Source organism: Chiloscyllium plagiosum, unplaced genomic scaffold (genome assembly GCF_037043375.1).
Source record: "Chiloscyllium plagiosum isolate Xiang-an unplaced genomic scaffold, Cpla_swu_hap1 HiC_scaffold_10, whole genome shotgun sequence".
Taxonomy (NCBI): domain Eukaryota; kingdom Metazoa; phylum Chordata; class Chondrichthyes; order Orectolobiformes; family Hemiscylliidae; genus Chiloscyllium; species Chiloscyllium plagiosum.
In genome coordinates, this window is record NW_028270148.1 from 93,334,572 (window position 1) to 93,353,944 (window position 19,373).

Sequence of the window (19,373 nt, forward strand, 5' to 3'; positions counted from 1 at the left end):
GGTGGCAAATGGGCACGCCAAGGCGTGTCCGGACGGTGGATGAGGGAGAAGAGGTGGACGGTGTGCAGCAGCAGTCGGTACAGGGCCCTCCTTTTCACATCCCTAAATGAAACAAAATTAAAATTTCGGAGGCGGCTCAGGTTGTGGGGCACAGGCTCCCGCGGGAAGTACGGGACCTTGGGGCCAATGTGAAATTCCGTCCGGGCTGGGGTGAGCGCGGACGGGATCCCACTGCACACCTGAGCGTCCTCCAACTGGTGCACTACGTCGGGTCCGAGCACCGCCGTTTTAAGGCGTCGGATGGCGGTGGCCACGTACTGGACGTCTACCGCTGCCCTGCTGGCTATGTCTTGCGGCAGCGTCCAGCCCAGGCCCCCGGCACCCAGCACGTCCCCGACCCTGGTCACCCTCGCCGCCGCGGCCCTCCCCTCCGAAAGCCACTCGAACCCGCGAGTACGGAGGTGCGGATTCCTGAGCAACGGCTCCCTGACGACAGCCGCTACTCCAGCCGGAGGGTAGGCGTGACGCGATTCGACCATGTTCCAGACAGTGATCAGGTCCTGGTAAAAGACAGGCAGCGTCTTGAGGGCGACCTCCACGCTCCTGGTTATATTGGTCAGCCAGGGCTTTCCTGATTGGCCCAGGTTAACAACCCCAATCAAGGATCTCATAGTCAATGGGATCCAACTGGTTCCAATCACAACACTACGTTAATGTCAATAAATTATCTTCACCATCTCTCTGTCTGTATCTTCAGAACGACTGGGTCAGGTTATTTGAAAAGTGGCTAAAAGAATGGAAATTTCAAAACATATCGAAGGGCTTTTGCCCGAAACGTCGATTTCCCTGCTCCTCGGATGCTGCCTGACCTGCTGTGCTTTTCCAGCACCACTCTGATCTAATCTCTGGTTTCCAGCATCTGCAGTCCTCACTTATATCAATTAATATAAGTTATATCAATTAATCTGTCAATCAAATATGTATTTTACAAAAACACACAATGTTCAAGTGAGTGTCTTTGCATGTTATTATTATGCTCTTATTTGATGTCTCAAAATGTTTTACACTCAGTGAAATACATCCAGTGATTTTTTTAAAAATTTAGTCATTGAATTTGTGTTTCATTGGCTAGGCCAGCATAATTGCCCTTGAGAATTTGATGGTGAGCTGTCTTAGTCATTGACACACAGAGGTCTACAGCACGGAAAAATGTCTTTGGCCCATCAGATCTGCAGGTCAAAAACAACTGTCTGACTATTCTAATCCCATTTTCCAACATTTGGTCCATGCCTTGTATGTCTTAGCATCTTGAAACACTGAAGTTCATGTGGTTACACCCAGAGGGCATTTCAGGATTTTGACCCAGTGATACTGAAGGAAAGACAATATGTTCCCAAGTAATGATGATGAGTGACTTGGAGGGGAACTGACGGTAGTGGTGTTTTCATATATCTGCTACCCTTGTCCTTCTAGATGGTAGAAGACATAAGTTCAGAAGGTACTGTCTAAAAAGCTTTGTGAGTTGTTGCTGTGCATCATGTAAATAGTACACACTCTGCTACGATGTGCCTTGTGAATGTTGATTGTGGTGGTAGGGTTATGCCTGAAACGTCGATTCTCCTGTTCCTTTGATGCTGCCTGACCTGCTGCGCTTTTCCAGCAACACATTTTTCAGCTCTGATCTCCAGCATCTGCAGCCCTCACTTTCTCCTGTGGTGGCAGGGTGCCAATCGAATGGTTGCTTTGTCCTAGATGGAGCTGAGCTTCTGCAGTGTTGTTGGATACTACCCTGAGGAACTCTTGCAGTGATATTCTGTGACTGAGATAATTGAATATCATATTATTTCCACATACTAGGACCAATATCTAAACCAATATTCCTGATGAAGTGCTTATGCCCGAAACGTCGATTCTCCTGTTTCCTCGGATGCTGCCTGACCTGCTGTGCTTTTCCAGCACCACACTTTTGACTCTGATCTCCAGCACCTGCTGTCCTCACTTTTTCCAATATGAAAACAGTCAGGTCCCACAAACAGCAAAAGCATAGAGACATTATTATTTAGGTTTATTTTAGTGATGATTGGTTGAAGGATAAATATTTGACATTTTGGTTGTCTTGTTTCTTTTTATCCTTTTTTGATGGATTCAAAAATTTGGCAAATGCGTGGTTGTATAGAAGGTGGAAAACTACTCCCAAATATGCCAATCACAATCAGTTTAACCTCCTATTCTGCAAACCTTACAAATGGTATTGTATAACTATTTCAGCTGAAGATGTCATCACATATAATATAAACACAGCCGGTATGAACTGCAGTAATTATACATGCTGGCAGCCTAATTTATTGCTCATTAAGCAGTTTAAAGCAATTACTGTTAATGTGCCCTCATTTTGCCTTTGAAAAAAATTAACATTTGTAAGTGCATTAAATCAGACGGTTAAGTAGAGGTGATTAACCCACATTTGCTGCCCAAAACGCCTTAGCAGCCATGTGGCTAGTTTAGAGTTTTCATGGAAATTAAGGAATTATGGAGCACAATCCCCAAATCACAAGTAAACATCTCAGTCATCCATAATTAAAATGAAAAGACTTACTTGGTCATAGCAAAGCAGTAAGGTGTGCTTAGGTATCAACATGGCTCAATGGTAGCAATCATGCATCTGATTCAGACTTGGCGGGTACTTCAGATTTTCAAGGACATGTTAAACACAAGCCTTCTCTGATGGATGTAAAGGATGTCACAATGTTATGCTGAAGAAGTGTAATCTCCTCAGTGTCCTACCTAATATGTATCCTTGAATCAACACTAAACATCACTAAAATAAATTATTTGATCACTAATCTCATTGCTATTTGTGGGGATCTTGCTATGTCTAAGCTGACGGTTTTATTTCTCATATTATAGCAGTGGCACTGTTTCAATTGTATTTCATGCGTTGCAAAATGCTTTTCAACAATAATTTGCATTTATATAGTACCTTAAATAAAGTACACCATGAAGCAACAAAACGTATTGTATTTTTTTCCTTTCTAGTTGTCAGGGTAGATTGTACTGTTTGCATAGGCTCAAACACTGCTGTAAAAACATATAAATCATGAAATCCTGCTCGGGTTTTGTTGCAGATAGTTTTCTGCATTGTTACTGATCTCTCTCAGCTTCACCTTCTTCAAGATTATTCCTTAGAATGCTGATAAAAATATGATTGGAACAGGCATTTGTGAAAAATTTAAGGTGCTTCTTATCACAGAGTTATAAAGCAAGAAGATTTGGCTTATTATTCCTGTGCCAATCCTTTTAAGGACTTGTACAACTACACCTGTTCCTATGCCTTTTCACCCTTTTCACAGCCATGAAAATATTTCCTTTTTAAGTAAAGATATAATCTCCTTTTGAAAGTTACTATTAAAGCAGGTTCCACCAGTCTTTCAGGCAAAGTATTCCAGTTCATAACTCATAGCAATTAATCAGTCAATTAATCTTCAAAGGAAGAAGACATGAGACTGGAGCTTCGGGAGCTGAGGGGTGACCTTATGGAGGTTTATAAAATCACGAGGGGCATGGATAGGGTAAACAGACAAGGTCTTTTCCCTGGGGTGAAGGAGGCCAGAATTAGAGGGCATAGGTTTAGGGTGAGAGGGGAAAGATATATAAGGGACTCAGGGGCAGCTTTTTCACTCAGAGGGTGGTACGTGTATGGAATGAGCTGCCAGAGGAAGTGGTGGAGGCTGGTATAATTACAGCATTTAAAAGGCATCTGGATAGGCATATGAATAGGAAGGTTTTAGAGGGTTATGGGCCAAGTGCTGGCAAATGGGACTAGATTACATTAGAATATATGGTTGGCATGGACAAGTTGGACTGAAGGGTCTGTTTCTGTGAGTCATATTCTCTATGATTCTCTGACTCTATAAGGAAAGCCCCAGTGATCCATGTCCTCTACCCGGTGCATGGGAGCACTTAATCCAGCAGAAGATCAGTGATTGAGAAACTTGCCACCTTCCCACCTTTCCACCTGATTAGGTCCATGGTGGGAAGATGCATGGACGGTCTTCTTATCCCGCCAACAACTTAGCCTCTAAATATTAACTCAGCCGCAGTAAATGGGGAGAAGGGGGTCAGCTCGATGTGTGGGGTTGCTCCAGATCTCCCAAAGGCAGTGCCTCACTCCATGGCTTGGTTGGGATACCCAGCATCCGGGCTAGGAGGGCCTACTGATAGCCAGACCCACTGCCCTTCCTGCCATTACTTCTCTGGTGGTGCTGACTTCTGATTGCCTGGCAGTTTTTGATGGTTGAGTCTTCTGCCCTGGGGTTCTTAATTCTGCGAAAGGTCTGAGACTGTCCAATTAAGTGTCTGAGTGGCTATTATTTCACTGGGCCTTCTGTAGGAAGAGCAACACAAGAATCATGCCATCTCCCCAGGCAGTGGTTTAGGGTGAGAGGGGAAAGATATAAAAGAGACCTAAGGGGCAACTTTTTCACTCAGAGGGTGGTTACGCGTATGGAGTGAGCTGCCAGAGGATGTGGTGGAGACTGGTACAATTGCAATATTTAAAAGGCATCTGGATGGGTATATGAATAGGATGGGTTTGGAGGGATATGGGCCGGGTGCTGACAGGTGGGACTAGATTGGGTTGGGATATTTGGTCAGCAAGGATGGGTTGGATCAAAGGGTCTGTTTCTGTGCTGTACATCTCTATTACTATGACTATGACTATATACTGTATCCCAAATGTTATTTTGTCTACCTAATTTGTATTTGAATAAATTAGTACCAACTAGGGTGGGCTACCTGGAAAAGTTAATTTAATTCAGTGTTATTAATTAAAGTAACTTAATTTAAGTAAATTATGGGCAAAGTTTCCATAGTCCCAGAGGACAATAGGACTGCTCTCTCATGAGCGAGAGAAAGAGAGAAATAATTGGTGGTGGTTTAACCTGAGGGTCTCCAGGTCTCAGAGAAGTAGGGACCTTCATGATCATCTCAATTTACCAAGCTTAACAGGTTGCTGCAGTGTAGAAAGGTATTACAACACGAAGATAAGTTATTGCAATATGACTTCCAGTTGAAGTTCATGATGTTTTTGGTGTAAGAAAATAACTTCACTTATTTACTCATATCCTACACTGTTCAGCATTTTATGTTATGTGCTTCCAAGAATTATTGGATTAAGTGGTGCAGGGGATTTCTGATTCTGTTACATGATTGGAATGAATGTATGGTTACTCAAAGTGCAGAAGAAAAAAATAAATTAACTGGAAAAGAAAACAACTAAAAAGTTATTTGGCAAATGCTTATATCTAACAATTAAACACTTTTTCATATTTATAACTGTTATCTTATTATAAATGTTTTAAAGAGAAAGCTAAACTTACATAATTTCACATTTGAAATGTGAATGTAATTCATACTGATAACTGACTTTTGTGGTGGTGTGTAGTACCTGCGCATTATTAGCTGAACATTCGCTGACCTTTGCTGAGAGTAAGCACCTTGTAGCAACTACATGCCAACGTTCTCGCTTCTGTTGCTTTTGTTATTCTTTGACAGAAAACTTTAAGAGGAACTAGAAACAAAAACAACTAGTTAACCTCACAATTTGAATATTTATTAAGACAGAAGAATTAAGAGCAAAGGAGAGCTAAGAGCTTTTACATGTCCTTGAATTAATTCTGTACCATCCATCACAGCACCCTTTAATGAGTTACTGAATTGTTTATCACAGACCCCTTTAGTGAGCTACTCAGTGTCCCACTACGTTGTCCATGAAGGGGCTACTAGACTGTCCATGACTGTGCTGTGTAATGAGCTTTCGCACTGGCCATTACAGTACCTTTTATTGAGTAATTAGACTGTTCATTACAGCACCCTTTAAGGGATTATTGCATTGTCCATTACAGCAGCCTTCCTTGAGTTACTGAACTGTCTATTATAGCACCTTAATGAGTTACTGGCATATCCATGATAATGTCATTTAAGAAATTACTGAGTTGTCCAGTACAATACATTATTAGCACATGTATGACATATTGACAAAATGCTTTGGAGAGCAAAGAATTACAAATCTGAACACGTAAAACATTATCTTAAATACTGTATCCCGAAAGTGACATAAAAACTGTATATAAACACTAGGCTCTCTGAAGCTGATTATGAAGCATCCCACACCAATGCTTTAAAATGATAAGATACATGTTGCATACACAAAATTCTTAGAATCACCTAAACCTGGGAGGCTCTAAACATTATGGGAACAGAATCTCAGTAAACTGCGTTACGACTGAAATGTGCTTTAAAATGATTTTCCGAATTCAGGTTATGTAACGAAAAATTATAATTATTCCTGACAGAATGGAATAGTTCTAATAATAATATAACTCTATTCTGATTTTCAGCTCATGAGCCTGCAATAATGTAGCTTTGATGTGAAGTAGTTTGACAAGTGAACCTGCAGGGGTTTCCAGGAATACAGTTCGCAGTCATTTCTGAATTAGCTGTCAATTGTTAGTCTCATTACTGACTATTAAACATTAGTCATGCAGATAACAGAGCAAAAAGTTAGAGAACAATGCACACAATGGCCGATTTGTTAGCAAGGCCTGGAGAGACTCACATCTACAATGTCTTGCTCCATTTGGGTGCATGTGTCCGTGTAGTATTGTGTCTGTAATCACGATCAATAAATATCTATAACAGTTCCCTAGCAAGTAAATTATTTTAGAATTTGTGGCTAAGCACAGTTCCAAAGAAGTCTAATGTTAGGTGCAGTCAAACTGCTACTTAGGTTGCTCAGATCATTATCTGTGATGAAACCTCATAATATATTATCATTAGTTGGGAACTTGGGTTCTAAAATAGTATTAAAATGGATTTTGGTTTTCAGGCCTAAAATTTTCCTTTAAAGGATCATAAAGTCATTTGAACAGTGATATCTAAAGCATTTCCAAGAAAGCCTGTGATTTTGGATAAATGACCAACAATCTAGCCAGGGAAATAATTGTTTGCTCACTTGAGTTTTACAATCTAGAAAGAGAGAAATGATGGAGGTAGAAAAAGGTGCATTGAGAGAGAAAAGGTCCATGAAAACAGAAGTGCTATCAATACCAAACAATTATGGCTGTGGAGAAGACCTGAGCACTTTGAAGAAATCTCTACAAGCCAAAGGTTGGAGGTATCAGAGGAAGACATCCTACAAGCTCTGAAAGACATGAGTTTAAGGGATCCATGATAAACATAATAGTGAGCTGGGTTATCCATGCATTTTAATGTTTTAGAGGAAGGCAGTAATTGAAGAAAATAGTATTGGGTCAATATTCAGCAACATATCATAGCTGTTACGGCTGAGCAAGAGGCTTTAGTATGGAGTTAGGAGTGGCTTTCACTGAGGTTTGAGCTTGTGTAAGGTTACTGTTGGAGTAAAAGAGTGGAATTCTTTTTCTGATGATGGTAATTTCCAAACACTTAGAGCTGGAGGCATGTCCTAAGTTGCTTAGAAGAAAACTCTGGAGAGGAAAGGCTCATATTCGTTTTGAGTTGGTTCCAAATAGTTCTCATATGGTGTAATATAGGTTAAGTTTATCTTTTGTGGAAAAGCTTGTTTATGTGCTTTTTGTTATAAGTACATAGGGAGCCTCTGAGTATGTTCACTGGAGGAAATACAAAAATAAAACATATGGTCTGTCATCCAGGTTCTACTCTAGGATCTGACTTGTCCAGTATTATCATCAGCTTGCATCACAACATATTATACATGATGTAGAGGTGCTGGTGTTGCACTGGGTTGGACAAGGTCAGAAGTCACACAACACCAGGTTATAGCCCAACAGATTTACTTAAAATCACAAGCTTTTGACACCTCCTTCAGGTAACCTGACAACAGAGCTATGCTCTGAAAGTATGTGATTTCAAATTAACCTATTGAGCTACAACCCAGTATCATGTAACTTCTGGACATATTATAGTCTTCACTTGAAATAGTTTAGGAACTATATAATTCAGGTTGACCAAGCTGCCACTTTACTAGTCTAATTTTATTTGTCCAAAGGAAGAAACGAAGGTATTTCTGATGAAAGGTCAGTGACTGAAATATTAACGCTGTTTTTCTTCACAGATACTTCTGCCTGCTGAGTGTTGCCAGATTTTGCTTTCGCAGAAACTTCCTTCTTTTCTGTCTCTCAACCAGAACAACAGTGTGTTTTTATATTGAATGAAGTGGTATCCTAGTGGCACTGGCATTTGTTGTATGAAAGCACTGTTGGATTTACAAGGTCAATAACTGAGTAGATATGCTGGTTTTGTGGTCAAATGCCTGAGCCAATTGATATATTGGCATTTTGTGTGGGATAAACTGCACAAGTCCTGCAGCAAAAGACTTTTGTATCGCATTTTTTCAGAACTTCACAACATCTCAAAGCACTTTGGAGAAAATTCAATACCTTTGAAGTAGGGCTGCTGTTGTAATTTTGAAATATAGCAGTCAAATTGTACATAGGAAATTTCCACTACCAGCAATGAAACACTGATGCAAAATATTGCCAATTCTGTAAATTTGAAATAAAACCAGAAAATGCAGGAAATACACTGTGCAACTGTGGTAATGAAACAGAGTTAACGTTCAGGTCAATGACTTTTGACACAAAATGTTAACACTGTTTCTCTCTCCACAGATGGAGTACTTCCAGCATTTTCTGAATTATTAGCAATGTAATATATTACCAGCAAATCTGTTTTAATGACATTGTCAGAAAGATAAATACTCCAGAACACAAGGGAGAATTATCTTTCTATTTTTCTAGAACAGTGTGATGGGATGTTTTACATACATTTAAGGCGGAGGACAGGGCCTCAGTTTCGCATGTTATCCAAAGACAGCATCTCTGACAGTGCAGCACTCCTTCAGTATTGCAATTAAGAGTCAACTCAGGTATTACGTTCAAGTCCCTGAATGTGATTTGAACTCACAATTTTCTAACTTAGACTGTTAATAATGAAACAGAACTGCCATAACAAAGAAAGTTTGGAAGAATTGAAATTCCTAAGCTTTCAAATACTTAAGTCCTTAAAGATCTGAGTGCTGCTTGAAAACCATTACAAAGGTCACAAGAATTTTGGGTTTATATGTAAAATTATTATTAAAAGAATAAAGACGTAATGTTGAATTTATATAGTTATATACTTTGCGTACTGAAGTATTGAGTTTTTCGTTTTAATAATGGGATGGTCATTTAAGACAGAGGTGAGGAAGAATTTACTTTCTCAAAGGCTAGTGGATTTCTTTACTACAGATGGCTGCAGAGTCGGGATTATTAAGTATATTCAAGGCTGAGATAAGAAAGGACAATAAAGCACAAGAGAATTTCGTAATGAGCACCTATAGTTATGAGGAAACGGTTCACTTCAATGAAGTCAATTTTAATGTGCCAATCCATTATCACCCTGTACCTGTTTCTAAGTGCAGTGGTAATCACGGGGATTACCCCATGCTCGGCTCACATGTGCAAGGTACCTGGTTCAAATCCAGTCAGAAACATTATCAAAGCCTGCTCACTTAAGCATGAGAAAAGAATTGCCACCCTAACATGTGTACCATACAAACAGTAACGGTGAGAGTTACTGTTGCTGGATTCTCTATAACCATGAACAGCCAGTTTAAAAGTATTCTCTCATTTGCTACCCTGAGCGAATCTGATCCATGCATTTGATGCATGGGATCTAAAGGAAAGAGAGAATCATTCTGACTGCTTGCTACACTTTCATGGACATGTGCATACCTTAGTGAACAAGATAAGCGATGCTTTCAAGAGATAAGCAAGGTGTTCTCAAGCCTCCTGTGATTTATGGACATCATAGTTCGAGAATCAAGTTTTAATTTAACCCAACTGCAATGTTAGTATAAGATGTTAAAAATAGGGATGTTAAAAATTGTACGATTTCCTTAGAACAACTCTATATATTAATTAAACAGAATAATCTAACTGGATGGAAGACAAAAAAATCATTAGAATTTGCAAGCCTTGTGTCATTTCATTGGTGCATTTGAAAGCGTCCCAATTAATCTAGTGAGTTGATTTTTGAAGTAAAATGCTTTTTTCCCATATCCTCTGAAACACAGAAGCATTTACATTAAAGACATAGAAATGTTGTCAGTGCTGGAATGTAGGAAATACAGCTGTGAATTTCAAACAGGTGTGGTCCCACCAATGTCCTGTACAAATGCAACAACCTTGCACTTCCCTGCTCCTGTACTCAAATCCACTCATTATGAAGGTAAACATACTAGCGAGCTTTGAGAAGATTTGTAGCTCAGGTTGACATTCTGGACGTAGATTTGCTTGCTGAGCTGGAAGATTAGATTAGATTAGATTAGATTACAGTGTGGAAACAGGCCCTTCGGCCCAACAAGTCCACACCGACCCGCCGAAGCGAAACCCACCCCTACCCCTACATTTACCCCTTACCTAACACTACAGGCAATTTAGTATGGCCAATTCACCTGACCCTGCACATCTTTGGATGGTGGGAGGAAACCGGAGCACCCGGAGGAAACCCACGCAGACACGGGGAGAACGTGCAAACTCCACACAGTCAGTCGCCTGAGGCGGGAATTGAACCCGGGTCTCAGGCGCTGTGAGGCAGCAGTGCTAACCACTGTGCCACCGTGCCACCGTGCCGCCCACCGTGCCGTTCTTTTTCAGAGGTTTTGTCACCATTCTAGGTAACATCTTCAATGAGCCTCTGGACAAAGCCTATAGTAAATTAGATTAGATTACTTACAGTATGGAAACAGGCCCTTCGGCCCAACAAGTCCACACCGACCCTCCGAAGAGCAACCCATCCCCCCACATTTACCCCTTCACCTAACTTTACGGGCAATTTACCATGGCTAATTCACCTAACCTGCACATTTTTGGATTGTGGGAGGAAACCGGAGCACCCGGAGGAAACCCACGCAGACACGGGGAGAATGTGCAAACAGACAGTTGCCTGAGGCGGGAATTGAACCCGGATCTCTGGTGCTGTAAGGCAGCAATGCTAAACCCTGTGCCACTATGCCACCCACTAGTGCCACTGTGCCACCCACAAATAGTACATACTATTTGCCTTCTTTACCACCTGCCGCACCTGCATGCCTACCTTCAGCGACTGATATGCAAGGGCATCCAGGCCTTGTTGCACTTCCCCATTTCCCAAACTATCGCTATTCAGATAATAATCCATTTTTTGTTTTTGATACTAAGATGGATAATGTCATATTCATCCACATTATGCTTCATCTGCCATGCATTTGCCACTCAATCACATTGTCCAAATCACACTGAAGCATTTCTGCACCTTCCTCACAATTCATCCTCATGCCCAGATTTGTATCATGTATAAACTTGAGACATTACATTTAGTTCCCTCATCTAAATCATTAATATATATTGTGAATAACTGGAGTGCAAGTCTTGGTTGCCACTCAGAAAATGACTCATGTATTCCTGTTCCTTTTTTCCAATCTGACAACCAGTCATCAATCCATGTCAGAGCACTACCTCCAATCCCACACTCATATCTTATGGGTAGTGGAGCCAGATGACAATTCAAAATGCGTTAGCACTTGCAACAAGGCAATGCTCCCTTAGTACTGTATGAAATGTCAGCCACAGTTATGGTTTCAAATTTCTAGAGGAGGCTCAAACTCACATCTGAATGACTCAGGTACACATATGCAGCCAGTGAATAAAATTTTTGGTTTATCATTTGCTGTGTTAGACCTGTGGCAACTGTGACACAGACTTCATGCAATGCATGTGTGATGTCTCATCATGTGCAATTTCTCAAACTCATTTTTATTCAGCTCATTCATTTGTAAATATATGTCATTGGGGGAATGGGGTGAATTTAATTTGTGATTGCTTTCCACACCTTAAGCCTGAGACAGGAAGGCATTGTTTGATTTACACCTTTCCCTTTTCACTCCTGTCCCTTCCTGAGGTAGGCTGTGGGGTGTTCCCCAAACTCTGCTTTTCAGATCCGAACACTTGAAATAAACCCACAGCAAAATCCTTTAAGGTTAAATCAAAGATAGGGTTTATTAGTAATACATTAAATGTATGAGATAATTGCATCACTCCTCCATCCACACACAAGCACTTAGGAAATTAAAGAAGATAGTACTGGAAGTAGGTTATAAATGGTAAGTTTTGGTAAATTATGAGGTATTAAAACTCTGTTCATGTGACTTAAAGCTTTCTGGACATTGTGTCCAATTATAATTTCCTTGGTGAGCTGGGCCAAGTTGTTTTCTTTCTTGTGTAGACAAATTTGGCTATTTTTCTGTCATCAACTTGAATACAAAGATATGGCTTCAAAGATAGGCTGCTAACTCAGCCTGTAGTCCTACTCTCTCTCTCAGACAGCATAAATAACAAAGACTAGGAATCACAGAACTCAAAAGTCTGACTTCAGTCATGTGACAAAGTGTTTCTGTGCTGATGAACCACCTCAGAGGGTGATTTGGAAGATTACTAAGTTACCAATACAGCTTTACCTCCATCATAAGAGTTTCCATTTAAGACGAGGATGTAAATGTAAAAGTATTATGCCCATTTTTATATAATGGAGTTTGATGCTTTCCTTGATGGAGTGTCTCCATATAGCTGCTTTCGCTGGAATGTCTATACAATGCAGAGGGTTCAGAAACTCCTGCAATTACAATCATGTGATCAGCCTCAGCCAGGTTACGAGTCCAACAAGGTTGCCCACTTTTCAGAACCAGGAGACAGTGGGGACTGCAGAAGCTGGAGAGTCAGAATTGATAAAGTGTGGTAGTGGAAAATGGACAGCAGGTCAGGCAGCATCTGAGGAGCAGGAGAGTCAACGTTTTGGGCAAGATCTCCTCCCACCTCCCCTCCTGTAAAATTGCAACCTCCAACTCCCAATTCCTCCAGCATATCTGCTCTCAGGATGAGCACTTTTATTCCAGGACATCCGCCTACTTCAAGGACTGTAATTTTCCCTCCCAGTCATCAATGGTGCCTCCATTTCCCACACTTCTGTCCTTGAACACCAACCCCCGTGACCTCAACAAAGATAGAAACTCTGTTCCTCACATTCAAACCCACATATCTCCAAATCCAGCGCATCATCCTCCGTTACTTTCGCCATCTACAGTCAGACCTCACCATCAAACATATATTTCCCTCCCCACCCCTATCTGCATTCCATTTCAACTATTGCCTCTGCGACTCCCTCATTAGGTCCACCCTGCCCACTGACACCCTCTCCCCTCCTGGTACCTTCCCTTGCCACCACATGAGGTGCAACCAGTGACCACACCGTCTCAAAGCCCTAAAGGATCACTTCAAATCCAGCAGAGATTTACTTGTACATCCTCCAACCTCATCGCTCTTAATGTGGTCTCCTCTACATCAGAGAGACCAAATGCTAACTTGCAAGGAACATCTCTGGTCCATATGCACTAACCAACCCCACCTTCCTGTGGCTGTCCACTTCAACCCCCATCCCACTCTCCTAAGGACAGAGCTATTCTGAGCCTCCTCACTGCCTACACAAGGCTACCTGCAAACCAGAGAAGGAACACCTCAGGAGCCTACAACCACATGGCATGAACATCGAATTCACCAGTTTCCAAATCTCCCCTCGCCCAACCCATCCTATATCCAACCCTCTGACTCAGATCTGCCCTCTTGACCTGACCTACCTGTCCATCTTCCTTCCTACCTATCCACTCCGCTGACCTATCACTATCACCTACTTTCGCCCACCTATTGCCTACCTTTCCCCTAGCCCCACCCCCTTTTTTCACAATTTATTTCCCAATCCCCTTCCCCCTCCCCAGTCCTGAAGAAGGGTCCTGCATGAAACGTTATCCATCTTGCTCCTTGGATGCTGCCTGACCTGCTGTACCTTTTCCAGTTCCATTCTTTATCAATTCCGCCCACTTTTCAGTGAAACAGCATTCTAAACACAAAAATAAGGAAGAGAATGCAGTTTTCTTTGGGAATTCCCTCTATGCATTCTGGCTATGACAACATAGGTAGGCAAAATCACTTAGTTCACTGATATCTGGTATATCAACAGAATACACAACAGGTGCATTATCTAGGGCTTGGATGGGAAGTGGTGGAAACTAATTTCCTAAATTCCCTGTGAATTCCTATAGCATATACCTTGGGTCGGGTTGGGGTGAGAGCTCTGTTTGCTCAGTTTGCTGGACTGCTGGTTTGTAATGCAAAATAACATCAACAGTGTGAGTTCAATCCTGCACCAGCTGAGGTCCTTATGGAGGACTCTCATTTCAACCTTTCCCCTCCCTGAGGCATGCTGACCCTTTCCCTAACGAGGGAGTGGGATTGTGGTGACTTTACTGCAACTCTTGAATCACTTGACAACCTTGCCTTCATAATATGGGTATGTGCAGACAAGTAAGCACAATCCTAAAATGAAAGTCAGGCTGTGCTAAAGCAATGCCAGACACCAGTTCTCCATACACTAGTGTAAGTGTGGAACCCTCTAGCCCCAGAAGATGTTTGAACTTAGAAAGTGTCAAAACTGAGGTTGATTGATTTTTGTTTTAGGGGGCAGATGAGGTTATAATACAGACAAGCAGGATCTAATTGAATGGCAGCACTGGCTCTGGGGTGAGGGTTAAATGGCCTCGTCTTTGTCCCCTGTCCCTTTGATAAAACTAAAATACTGTAACTGCTGGGAATCTGATGTATAAGCAGAAAATGCTGGAGAAACCCATCGGGTCTGGCAGCATCTGTGGAGGGAGTAACAGAGTTAACATTTCCAGTTCAGTGACTCTGCTTCTGAACATCTTCTTGGGGTTGGGAGGCAGACAGAACAATACTTTATATTTAATTTTCTTTGTGATTAATTTCTTGTGCACGAGTTGTATTAGATAAAGTGTGGAGTGGAAAACAAAATATGAACTCTCCACACATCAGAACTGCCAAATCAGTGAAACGAACCACTGGACACGTGAGAGACAGATATTTGGAGAAAATTACAAGGAGGAGCGATTTTTTGACATTATTATTCTTTAAGTGGTCAATAATCTGGCTGTTGAGGATGGCATGTAATTTTTATTTGGGGTAATGAGCAGAGAAACATTCACTGATTAGACTAATCCTGGAAAATCTTTATCAGATGAACCATGTATCAGGATCGTCTCTAAATCACTTACAGCAAAAGGTTGAATTAAAAACACCAGCTTGAGTTTAAATTAAGTTTCCCTCTCGTTATTATGAAAATGTTAAAGCTTTTGCAGGATAGTATTTTTGGTATATTTTTGGCGTTATGAATTGGATCTTTTTTGAGGGGGTGGTCATATTTAATCGGATTTCAAGATCTTTCTGTCTTGCAAAATTAACCTGAGACATAAATTGCTGGAATTAAGCTGATTCTTTTTTTTGTAACATCAAAATGTTTGCATTGGTTCTCTCTGACCATTTTATGGTCTTTTGAGATCCGGGGTGAAAGTGTGCACTCAATTGTCTTTTCAGCTTCTTTACAAATCGGCGTTTTAATAACAGCGTCTGTTTCTCGCCTGTTCGTGCTGAGCTGAAGGAAAAAGGGATGCGGGAGAGTTGAGATGAAAGGAAACTGGTTACTGAGGTTGACATCATAAGCAGACGGAGTTTGTGAATGACTAGCCCCGGTGGAAATGAACAACTGGAGTACTGTACAAGCGCACTTGTTGAACATTTTGCCCAATTATAGCTCAAGCCATTATTATCTTGTAGCAAACCAACGTCAGAACTGAACCCTGACTTTCTTACTCCGCTTTACCGTTAAGATATCGAAATCTCTTTTATAGTTAAATTGCAAATACATATCGGAGCTACCCAATTTTGTTTTTGTTTTGGTGGATGTATGGACAAACAAAAGTATAATTAGAACTGGTATAATTATAATTAGTATAATTCATACCTTCAAACTGTTTGAATGGGCAGGAACAATTTGATCAGGTTAGATTTGCCCTGAAGGAATTGATGGACGGAGTGTAATCATTGTTTAAAAAAACCCCCACAAATACGCTTGGACATTCAACGGACAATTATCCCAAATGAAAATGATTATTTCGTTAATCCCGAAGAACAGCTTGTAAAGAGAGAATTGGGTCTTTTCTTTTTAATAACGGAAGGTCGATGCGCGCTCCCCTTATGGGAATCGTTATCTGAGGGACTTTCTCTTTAATCTGACTGTTTAGCAGCAAATCAAAGGAGATCCGCTCGCAAAAGTTCGGATAAACCGTTTGTAAGCCACCCGCCTGGTCAGCTGAAGGACTCAGACTGTCAGAGGTGGAGCACCAGGCTGTAGTGGTGGGTGAAACAGCGCTCCCCCTCTTTGTGATCAGCAGAAGACACTTTCATTTGGGCACCAGGAGGGTATACTGCACCCTAGCCTTCTCCATCAAGTGCGGTTAGCGCCGATATTTTTCTTCCGCCCATCAAAGGACAAACAAAAAGCTCTTTACAGATTCTCGTTAGACTTACTGAGTATCTGGCAATTTCTGAGTTGATTTCATTCTGCCTTTGAGTCTCCGTATCTTAATTCGCTCCCGTGCCACTAAAACAGAAGCGATTCGCAACTATGTACAGGACAGTGCAAAGCGAGCAAATTCCTGGGAACTTCTAAAGATGTTCAATTCTGACGGCTATCAGTCCTATTGTATCGAATCTGACCGTAACTTTGCATTGTCTCAATTACATTCGAACATTTCCTTCTCTATAACCTCCTGATGGAAGGTCATCAATCCGAAGCATTGACTACTCAAGCATTGACCACTCTCTCTCTATAGATGCTGCACGACCCGCTGAGCTGAGTTCTGATCCCTGAATTCCAGCAACTACAGTATTTGTTTTCAACAAAACCAAACTCTGCTTTCTGTCCCCAAATGCAGCCGAGGGTCTCCAGCAATCTTTGTTTCTGTTTAAAGTTTTCTCATCCGGTGCTCTCATGAAAGTCATTTACCTTTTTGCAAATATTTCGGGAGGCATCATTGGAACCCCGTTTCGGGCTGTGTTTAAATAGTAAAGTCCTCTCCTTTAGACATTCTGTTTCGTGGAATGTCAAAGTGAAAGGGAAATCTTTGGGAAGTAACTGCCTCTGAAGGCTGCCGTTCGGTCTGGAGTTTTGTGAACGAGACAGAATGAGATGAAATTTCCCAGTTCCCGACTGACCTGAGTTGAGAACACGCGGTATAATCTCCAATGCATCTGCGTAAAGATTATTTGAAACATTTGAAGTTGCTATAAAAGCTGAAATAAGAAGTAAAAAATATAATTGCTTGGGGGAAGGGGGTGTTAAAGGAATGTTCTCTTCACACCCGCATTCCATCCCCACCAATAACCTGGAACAGGTCTGTAAGGGGGCTGTTGAATGTTGTTTATATTGTCCTTTCAGATGGAAATAGCTACTTTATCCTAATGACCGTTATTCCGAACTATGCAAACGGAAATGTTCCCATTTATCGGCGTTAAATCTCCGTTACAGATCGACAAAAGAGGCAATGGGGCGTGAGGGTTGAAAGTGGGTTAGTTCGAGAGTGAATTCTCTAGATAACTGGGTCCGCTCTCCGTCTCTTTGGTCTACACAGCGGAACAAGGACGGGAAAAATACTTATATCTCATTGATGGTGATTTGGTGATTAACCCCGGGGGTTCAATGATCCTGCAACATACCATCCCGCTAAAGATTTCAATCATACCAGATCCTGAAATTAAAAAAAAAGATGTTTTGTTGGCAGAGTTTTTGCCCCACCTTCTCCAGCTCCCCCCCCCCCCCCCCCTTTCACCAGGTTCCCCGCTCAAAGCACTTGTCAGGGGAAGCAGATAATGCAGCGGTTCTGAGGAAGGGTCACTGGAGCCGGAACGTTAACTCTGATTTCTCTGCACAGACGCTGCCAGGCCTGCTGAGTTTTCACAGCAACTTGTGTTTGTGTTTGTGTTTGAAAGTGAAGAATGCCGCTAGTGTAAATACACAATGATATCCATCTCACTGTTCCTTTCCAGGCTTGGTCATTTTTTTAAAAAATAAATATTTTTATTGAAAATCTTTAAAAAAAAAATCTTTTACAAACCATTTATATATAAAGGAAAAAAAACCATCAAAACAAAAAAAAAACAGTACAAAGAACAAGGCCATAACATAGTACCATTGTTACTAAACAACCTACTATTCTGCCAAAACAAACCTACGGCCATTTAAACGAATTTGGTTCGACCAGAGGCAGTAAACCACAATGTTTGTAAAAAGTCCAAATATCCCGTTTCCTATACACCACTTCATTTTAGAATTCGAAATCGAGTTTATTTAAAATGCAAAACAAAAGCCTCTGATTTAATAAGGATTGAATTCGTTCGAACGGAATTTCTGATGTAAAAACTGAGTTGGATCAACCGCTCATGATGAGGTCAATTACAAAGGGTGATGTAAATATTCCTCCTGGATCCTGGTGCCCGGTAGGAATTCAAATATTTAAAACACATAGTCTCACCAAATTGAATTTACTCCCTGCTCCTCACTTTCTTTCATCGAAAAATTAAGCAAAACAGTTCATTAAAATAAAACGGAGAAGCAAGCTAATAAAACAAGAAACATAATTAGGGCCAATTACAAAAACACACAGGCGGGGGCAAAAGGCACAGGACTAAAGTTCTACAATTGTACTGAAGTACCCAAGAATGGAACACGCTGCATGGAGACAAGTTACATTTTATTGAAATGTTTGGAAAGTGTAACATGCATTGCTACATTCGTTTTACGAATAAAGTAGTTAAAATATAAGTAACATTTATGTGAAAACCTGATATGTTTTGCTCACCCCTCCCTGCCAGGCTGTAAGTCTAGCATAAAATGGTTATTGTGAATGTCGCCAGCTTGATATTCCATTTAAAATGTTATTTAACAAATATGATGCATAAAGGCTACTTTTGACTTTAAAAAGTGCGAATATTGCCTGCATTTAGTTAAGGAAAGATGTTGTTAAACTTGAAAGGGTTCAGAGAAGATTTACAAGGATGTGGCCAGGATTGGAGGGTTTGAGCTACAGGGAGAGGCTGAATATTCTGGGGCTGTTTTCCCTGGAGCGTCGGAGGCTGAGGGATGATCTTATGGAGGTTTATAAAATCATGAGTAGTGTGGTTGGGGTGAATAGTCAAGGTCTTTTCGTCAGGGTAGGGGAAACCAAAACACGAGGGCATAGGTTTAAGGTGAGAAGGGAAATACTTAAAAGGAACCGGAGAGGTACCTTTTTCACGCAGAGGGTGGTGAGTGTGTGGAATGAGCAGTCAGAGGAAGTGGTGGCACAATTATAACATTTAAAAAGGCATCTGGATGGGTATATGAGTAGGAAGGGT